Below are 9673 nucleotides of genomic sequence, written 5' to 3' on the forward strand. Positions count from 1 at the left end.
GTCTTCCTACACAATCACAACTTTCAGGCATGGAGCTCCTAAAACCCTTGGACTTTTTTGTTAGTAAGATAAAGATGTCTTTTGTTATGTTAATGCTGCACCCTTTGGAAGCACCTAGACCAGAGACTGGTTGCCAGGGGAACCAATCTCGTGATAAGAAGTTTGGAACTTTTAGTCCTACATCCTGACCTCAAGCGAGAGGGGAGGAGTGGAGGTTGAATCTGTCACCAAGGGCTTGTGCAATGAAGCTTCCTTAAAACTCCCAAAGAACAAGGCTCAAAGGGTTTCCAGGTTGGTAAATATGGGGAGTGTGGGAGAGGGTGGTGCCAGAAAGGCCAAGAAAGTTCCTTCCCTACCCCATACCTTGCCCTATACATCTTTTCCTTCTGGTCATTTCTGAGTTATATCCTTTTGAAATTCACCGGTCATCTAGTAAGGAAAAGGTTTCTTTGTGTGATCAACTCTAGCAAAATAACTGAATGCAGGAGTGGGGAGTTGGAATTTTTGATCTTAGGGGGTCACCCAGAAGTACTTGATGTACAGTGGACTCAGAGGTGGGGTGAGTAGGGCACTCCAGTGGCTGAATCTTTAACCTATGGGATCTGGCATGATTGCTAGGTAAATAGTGTCAGATTTGAGTTGCAGAACACCCAACTGGTGTTGGATAATTGCTTTGTTGTGAGGGAAAAATCCATACATTGGAATTAGGTGACAAATTATACCCTGTATCCTCAGAGCTTACTTCTCACACTGCATGACCCATGAAAATACTCAAGAAATGTGATGAATGAATAAATTAGGAGGGACTGATTAGCATTGTGTAGAGACCTAACAGAGAAATCTCCATATGTGGGGGAGGTTTCAGGTCCCTGCCCACATAATGAGGGGTGGAGCTGAGTGGCCAGGTGACGATAAAGAAGGCTTGGAGGAGTTACCTGAGGGGAGATCAAGGAGCAGGAGACATGTGAAAGAGGGTACTCTTGCTGCTCAACTTTGTCCTTGCACCAGAGAATGTGGAAGACACACATGGAGTTGAGACACGTAGAGACACTTGGGAGATACAGGGTAAGAGACACATGGGGAGGCTGACAATGGCAGCTATTATCTTGATTTGTACTTTGATTTTGCTCCTTTTGTTGCAGACTTGCCTGGCCCCTTCTGTGCCTTATCTATGGGTCCCCACTAGAAGGTGCCTTAGACTTGTGGCAAGCTTTTGCCCCTCAGTGGTCCTGCTTTGGGCCAGCCCTGTTTTGCTGGGCATTTACCCATGAGAGGATGGGTAACCGAGTATTTCATTAGGAAACTATTTCTGTTGTCTTCTTCCCTCTCTGTGCAAATCATTCTTTATGCGGTGGATGGCAGAATCCCTTTAGAACATGCAAGTTTGGGGCTTTTGGGGTACTCCTCAGTCTGTCCACTAAGACTGAGAATGCCCTATCCATGATCTCAACCAACCTACATTGTATATTGTACTTTAATGTAGAAAGGTAAGTTAGAGTCAGTGGCTATCAGATATCCAAAAGCTAAATACCTCTCATTGTTTTGACTCCAAGTCTTCTGTTTATAACGCGTGTCTCCATGTAGCTTGCACAGGAAGTGAATACATTTTTATGGCTGTGGACATCTGGTCCCCTTGGTAGTTCTCTTTTAAATCTAAGATAACTGAGCATCCTTGTTCTATCTTTAGTCTTGTTAGCCTGGTTGTGTGAGAATCATAAATGGCTCCTGCAAATTACACGTCTAATCCTGCAAAGATGATCAATAGGCTTTGGTGGCAATTCTACGATGGTAATAGTAAAAGACTGAGCAAACTTTGACTACTTTGGAGACTTACTGTTTTTCCTTTTCTCTTATACTTAAAAAATAATGAGTTTTGTCAGAATTTACAAGAGAGTGATCAAAAACACTTTTTGGTGATTACAATTGTGGGTTGGGCACTATTCTGGGGTATAGAAAAATCAGAGAACTGGTAAAGATCCTTGCCATTCTAGTGTGGGAGATGGACAACTTAATCAGTACAATATAAGAACAAACAATAATAATGTTAGATTATTTTAAGTAGTATGGGATAAAATAAATAAGAATAGGACAAGGAAGTACGAGATTGCTAAGAGAGCAGATCACATTATTAAATAGCATCGTATATATAGATTCCATTAAGAAAATGAAATTTGAGCAGACTTGAAGTGTAAGTGTTGGCTAAGTTAACAGTAACAGTTAAGGTGTGCCAGGTAGAAATGCTGAGGTGGGAGTGGGCTTGGTAAGTAACATACAGCCAGGATATCAATGTGGCCAGAGTAGAGTGGGATTAGCTTTTCAGGGAATAGCAGGAAAGGAGATCAGAGAGATGAAAGGTGGAGGTAGGAACAGACTATATCGGGCATTTTAGGCCATTGAAGGACTTTGACTTTCATTCTGAAGTAAATCAAGAATAAATGGTGTAGGGCCTCCCTGGTGGTGCAAGGGTTAAGACACAACTATGAAGCTAGCCACAGCCCACATGGTGCAGCAGACCTCTCCTGTCTTGCCCGCTGCTCCCCTCAGCAGTGTACTTTGGTCAATCTGCCTGGCCTGTTCCCCACTCTGTCTCTAGTGAATCCTTTCACCCCCCACGCCTCTGGCCTGTACCCCAGTTCTTGTATAAATAACTAAATCTTTAAAAAAAGAATAAATGGTGTAGACGGACTCCTGCAAATCCAGAAGACTATCTTGAAGGTAGTCAACAAGATTTCCAAAGAGATTGGGCACAGACTGTGAGAGAAAAAGAAGTCAAAGTTGATTCCAACAGTTTTGGTTTGAGAAAACGGAAAGATGAAGTTCCCCCTTTACTGATTCTGCAGGAGGAGTAGGTTTGGGTGGGAGATGTAATTTGGAGACAAATTTGAGGCTTAATTTATGTATTAGCTATTTAACTAGAGCTCCCCAGTACGATGAAGGTGCCTGAGGCTTGGCAGATAACGACTGCCTGGAGATAAAAAGTCACCTCTACGCAGGTGGTCTGTAAGGCCCTGTGACCGGATGGGCCCACTGATAGGTCAGTAAGATGGAGATGCTCACCAAAGGCAGATCCTCGGGGCACTCTATCATGAGCAGGAAAGAGGAGGAACCAAAAGACTATACTGAAGAGAGTTGGGCACTTTGTGGGGATGAAATGGGAAGAGAACATGAGAATACATTGTCCAGGGAGCAAGTGGAGAAATCGTGTGTGTGAAGGGAATGACCGCCACGTCAGAGAGCGCTGCCAGGTTGTGGGCACCAGAGAAGCGGAGCTGTCACCGCAGGTTTCAAGCATTGAGGTAATTGGGGCGTGGGGCAGGGGCAGGAGGATGGATGAAAACTTGATGTGAGAGCATTATTTAACTGTGACTTTTCTTGGATAAAACTTGTAAGGGGCAGGAATGAACAAGAGCAGGCTTTCTGATCCAGCAGACTGGGTATAGGAGGAGAGAGTCCTGGAGTCCTTAGTGGGTTTTGCAGGCTTTTATTGGGATTTACCAGGTACATGGCAGGTAGGGGTGCTGGGGGGCCAGGAAGCTGGCAGGCATCCCAGCCTCCAGCAAGTCTTCACTCTGTCTGGGCTCTCTGCCGTTCTCTGGTGCTTCTCTTTGCTTCTCTCGTGGTTCTGATCCATTCTGCTTCTCTGCTTCTGCTGGCATCTCCGTGATGCCACCCTTAAAAGCCCAGTCTTAGCCCAGGTGAATCCCATCTACATATGCCCACACCCTACTCCAGGTGCCCGCCATCAGGCATGCATTCGGGACCACAGGGTTCTGTCATCTATCCTAATGGCAGGAGGGCAGAAAAGCCTGATACTTTTTACCTTACCCTACAAAACTGCTTTTCCATAATTGGGCGGTGTCCCCTGGAGAAAGGAGAAGACTGCGTGCAAGTGCAAAATCCCTGCATATGGTCCCCGTGCACTGAAAATATATTTTTTTTAAGATTTATTTATATATGCATACAGGCTGGGGTACAGGGGGTGAGAGGCCTCACTAGAGACAGAGCAGGGGAACAGAACAGGCAGACTGACCAAAGTACACTGCTGAGGGGAGCAGCGGGCGAGACAGCAGAGATCTGCTTCGCCATGTGGGTTGCTCCCTGGCTGGCCAGGAATCGAACTCGTGCTGCAGAGTCTGCGGATTGCTTCATAGTGTGGTCCTTTAACCCCTTGCACCACCAGGGAGGCCCTGAAAATATTTTTTGGACCAATGAAATGAGAAAGCAGTGATTAGATGTCTGTGTGGACTCATAATTTCTGCCCAGAGAAATTAATATGTGGGCAGAGCAGCTGCTCACTCCTGGGAGGGTTTCCAGAAGTGTTTGCAGCAATTCCACTGTAAGCTGGGTGACCTGTGTCCACTGCAGAATGAACAAGCATTTGCTCTGGGCCCGAACCATTTTAGAGTTAAAAAGGCTCACATAAGCCCGTCAAAAGAGCAAGTGAAGGTTATATATAACATTATTTCCCACTTGCACCTGGTAGAGAGCAGTAGGTGGGAAGGCTCTTTAGCTTATTTCTGCCTGTTGGAATTCTGTAATTTTCATCTTACTGAAATAATCACTTGGCCAAGAAAGGGAAGTTACCCCACTGTGTCACCCTAACGAGGCTTCGGTGAGAGAAGGTTTGAGGACATTATAGGCAGGGCAAATAGCATGCACATATCCTAAAACAATTTACTGGTAAGTTTGGAGAGGATTCCAGAAAGTGGAATTCAGACTAAAGTATCTGGGTTATAGGTGTGAAAGGGAATTTGGAAGCTTGGTTACTGAGAAGTTACTGTCGAGGTCGAGGAAGGTAATTGTCAAAACACGTGCCCCCCCACTCCCCATCAACAGGATCTGGGCCACCTGAGAACTTACTAAGAATGTAAATTTTCAGACCCTCACCTAAGACCTATTGAATCAGACACCTTGGAGATGGAGCCCAGCGATTTTTTTTTAAACAGATGAATCTGATTCATAGCTATGAATTGTGAAAATCACTGGTCTAGGACTGAACTGGGCTCATTGCCTTTATAACTGGACTTGGGGGAAATATTAAAAATATAGACGTCAATAAGGGTTTTGAGTTTGGCAAAGGAGAAGTCAGTTGTTTAAATTATCTAAATATATTTCTTATCATCGGGGGAAAAATAATACAAAACACAAATACAAAACACAACAAATCAAAACAAAAACAAACAGACAATTATAAATCAGAGACATCCTGCAGGGGAGGAGGAGGGAGAGGGATCAGAGGGAGGGAGGGAGAGCACAGGGGACTGAGGTGACTGTGCGCGGGTGCTCTGGTGAAAGAAATTCTATGGGGACTACACCTGAGGAGGGGGACAAACATTGTTTAAAAATGAACAATGATGTAAAATATATATAAATCAAAAAATATATTTCTTATTCATTCCTCTAAAACAAATAACAACAAGAATTTGAAAGATAATTCGCTATCAAGTTATATGGCTCCTGGCCTTTAGTAAACAGCTGAGCCTTAAATAATGTGGGGCTAGAGGCACCAAACCTGGAGGAGCTGACACTCTTCATACAACTTGATTCCTCAAAAAGTTAACTTCTAGTAGCACACTATTGACTAGAAGCCTTACAAATAACATAAAGAGTTGATTAAGACATATTATATGTTGTATGTTTTACATACTGTACCCTCATAATAAAGTAAGCCAGAGAAAAGAAAATGTTAAATCATAAGAGAAAATGCATTTATAGTACTATTCTATGTTTATCCATGTCAAAAGTTTACATCGTTTGGCTATGGGAAAATCCATGTATAAATGGACCTCCCTAGTTTAAACCTGTGATGTTCAAGAGTCAACTGTATGCAGTCATTGGCTGTAAGTGACAGAAACTTGCTAATAGGGGCTGAGCCATAAAAAGTCACTTGGTTATTTTGCAGAAATTCTGAAGTTGGTCCATGGCTAGTTCAAGCCTCTTTGGAGTCACTGAGGTTTCAGACCCAGATGCCAGACTTTTTCTTTCTACCTTTCTACACTGAGACCCTCTTAGTGGCATTCAGCTGGTGCTGTCTCTCCTCATGGCCACAATATGGCTGCCAAAGCTGCCTACATTGCATCCTTGTAGGACAGCATTTTAAGTAGGAAGTAGATGGAAGCTGACATACTTTTTCTCTCTCCCTTTTTTGTTGAGGTAACATTGATTTATGTCATTGTTTGTGTTTTAGAAGTATAGGATCTCCCTTTCAGGTGTTACCACACCACACCACACCCATAGTCCACCACTGTAGTCCATTGTGCTCCCTTCTTACTTTGTTCTTGCCCCTCCATCTCCCCTTCAGGTAACCTTAGTTTTATAGTCAGTTTTCTAGGGTTTGGCTTTCACTGACCCTTTATTTGGTTTCTCTACATTCCACATATAAGTGACACCATCTGATATTTAGCTTTCTACTTAAACATATTGAACTTAGCATAATCCCCTTGAGCTACATCCATATTACAACAATGGCAAAGAATATCTTTTTTGAAAGCTGAGTAGTATTTCACTGTGTATATACCACATCGTCCTGATCCACTCATCTGTTTGGGCACTTAGGTTGTTTCCATAGCTTGGCTATTGTTACTGCTGCAGTGGGCATAGGTGTGTATGTTTCCCTTTGAATTAGTTAGTGTTTTTGTATTCTTTGGGAGTGGAATTGCTGGCTTATATGGCAGATCCACTTTTAATCTTTTGAGAAACTTCTGTACTGTTCTTCATAGGAGCTGGGCCTATTTATAGTCCCACCAATGTAAAAAGGGTTCCTTTTTCTCCATGTTGAAATACCTTCTCTTTTCTTCCTTTTTTTTTTAATTAATTAATTATTTATTTATACAAGCACTGGGTACAGTCAGAAGCACGGGAGGGTGAGAGAATTCACCAGAGCCAGAGGAGAGAGCATAGCAGGCAGACTGACAAAGTACACCGCTGAGAAGAACAGCGGGCGGCAGGAGAGGTCTGTCTGCGCGACCCTCGCCTGGTGGCTGGGGATCGAACCAGCGGTGCAGAGGCTGAGGGCAGCTTTGCAACCCAGCGCTCAACCTCTGCGCCACCCAGGAGGCCCTACCTTCTCTTTTCACACAATTCTCTGTCTCTCTGTCTCTGTCTCTGTCTCTCTCCCTCCCTCTCTTCCCCATCTTTCTCCTCCAGAAGACTTCTTATCATTACACAAAACTAGGTCACATTCTTGCTCATAGACCAAACACTGAATTACTTCAGAATAACTCAGGACTAGATTAGCTCTATCAAGATTCATGCCCTAGCACTGGAACTATTGCCCATCCCAGTGAAATCAGAGTTCTGTTAATCAGGAGAATGGGGACAGGGCTGTAGGGAAGGCAGCTACCAGTGCCTGCTACAGTTAGGATACATGCACTTACCCCCTCTGCTAGTGACCAATAAGGTAATTACTTTGTTCGCATAATGCCTTTCTTTGAGTGATATTCCAAATTTTCTACTGAATATTCCTCCCTCATGTCTTCACCATGACAGTTTTAATAACACAGAGAAATTATTTTTAATAACCTCACATTAAAATTACTCCTAATGTGAAGATCAGACTTGGTCTGAGACTTGAGATTTCCCAAGTTGGTCTATTACATATAATAGGCTATTGACAGCTAGTGCATCAGTTGGGAAAAAACCAAAAAAAAAAAAAAAAAACCTCTGAAAAATATTTTTGAAATGACACCACCATTGTTTGTAAACAAATAGCAAACACTAACAGTTTTCTCCCAATGTGATTCCATATCTTACATTAATTTGAAGCAAATAAGTGGTAGTAAATACAGTGATTAAGGCTAATTTGTTCTCTTTTCCTATTAGGAGCCTATCCCAGAGCTTCCTGGACACCCTATAGTGATTTGAACATATGACAGTTCATATTCATGCTGGAAAGTACAGCTTGCTAGGAATGGGGCTGAATGTTTTCTACATTGTTCCTAAAGAGGAGAAACTGCCCATGTCTCTTACTCGCCCCTTCGAGATGTCTACCCACTACAGAAGCAGCTGATTATGTAATTGTTTGGGGCTTGAGCCTCACTGGGAACAATATCACCAAAGGGCAGGGTCATTGCTTAGAAAGTGGCATGTGGCTGTGGCTGTCTTCCCTGTTCTAACTCCTCCACCTGGTTCTGGGTGGTGATTGGCATACCTCATTGAACAGGAATGGAGCAGGGTGTCTTGGTCTGAATCACATTTCCCATCTAGCTCGATTTGACCACAAAGAAGCCAAGCATGTTGAGGGGCAACTCCCATGCAGTTAGCTATGTGTAAAGCAGCTCCTAATCTCCCCTCCCCTTATTGCTCTTGGTCACGTGTGTGCTGGTCCCCAGAGGAGGAGGCAGGGGAAGTGATATATGAGGGCACAGAACCTCAAAACAGACATGAAGTTTTCTTCATAATAATATCAGCTGAGATGCTGACTTTGGAAACAAGCAAAAGGGAAGGATTAGCCACAGTTTTGAAATTATCCATTTCATTATGATGGTGTGGAAGCATTGTAGAAGCATCTGAAATTCCCCTAAATTTTCAGAAACTTGCATATTTAGAGCTATTTAAAACCACAGAGAAAGTAAAGATATCAGCAGTTTTTAATATGACTCCTGGGCTTTTAAAACTTTCTAATTGGCATTTGTAAAGGGTCCTATTAGCTTCAAAATATATGGGCATATTGGTTTGACTACTGCTTTAAAAGACTATTTTTATGTAGATCTTGCAATTATGTAGTGGAAAAAATTATGAGTTTTCTTTCAAAATTCAGTTTACTCAGGCCACATCTGGTGTCAAGAAACAGAAAACTATTCAATCTAAGCTAAAGAAAAAAATGAGATTTACTGTATAAAGTAAATAAAAGGAAAAACGATGCACACTTAGGAAGGTGGTGAATGTGACCTGGTCTTGAAAGCCCCTCAGGTAAAAAACATTGTGCCTTCTCTAGTTCACTACCGTTACAATCTCAGATGCCAACTTACCCATTTTTCTCAGTACAAACATTTTGAGAACATCTGAAGGGTTCTCCTTGAGTAGGATGTGTCTATTCTGGTCCAGTCAGTTGAGGCCAAGAGTAAGGACATCTGAGCACTTGTAGTCATCTCAAAATGTATTGTGAGGATGCAATGACTGACACCTCTATTTTAATGTAGTTTAAAACACAGCAATTGAGGGGCCTCCCTGGTGGTCTAGGGGTAAATATCAGTGATATCATGCCCTGGCCACTATGGCCTCAGTTTGATCCCCAGCCAGGGAGCCAACCCATATATGGCGCCACAGACCTTTCCTGTCTCACCCGCTACTCCCCTCAGCAGGGCATTTCAGTAGATCTGCCTGTTCTGTTCCCCACTCTGTCTCTGGTGAATCTTCTTACCTCTCACACCTCTGGCCTGGACCCCAGTTCGTCTATGCATAAATAAATAAATCTTTAAAAAAACAAAACAAAACAAGGCAATTGATACCAAACTATTTATGAGAAAAGACATAATCACATGAGTGAATATAGGTAACATGAAATGATTGAATGACATTTATGTATAGGCTGTCATTGCTATTTAGTAGTGGAGCATAATATTAATTAAGATGGAAGTAAACCTTTCAAGTTTTTCTTTTCTAAATAGAGACATGCATGGGTCATTCTATATTGCACTATCAAGTGACTTTATAGTTGGTATAATTCAATCTG

This window comes from Talpa europaea (genome assembly GCF_964194135.1).
Source record: "Talpa europaea genome assembly, chromosome: 1".
Taxonomy (NCBI): Eukaryota; Metazoa; Chordata; class Mammalia; order Eulipotyphla; family Talpidae; genus Talpa; species Talpa europaea.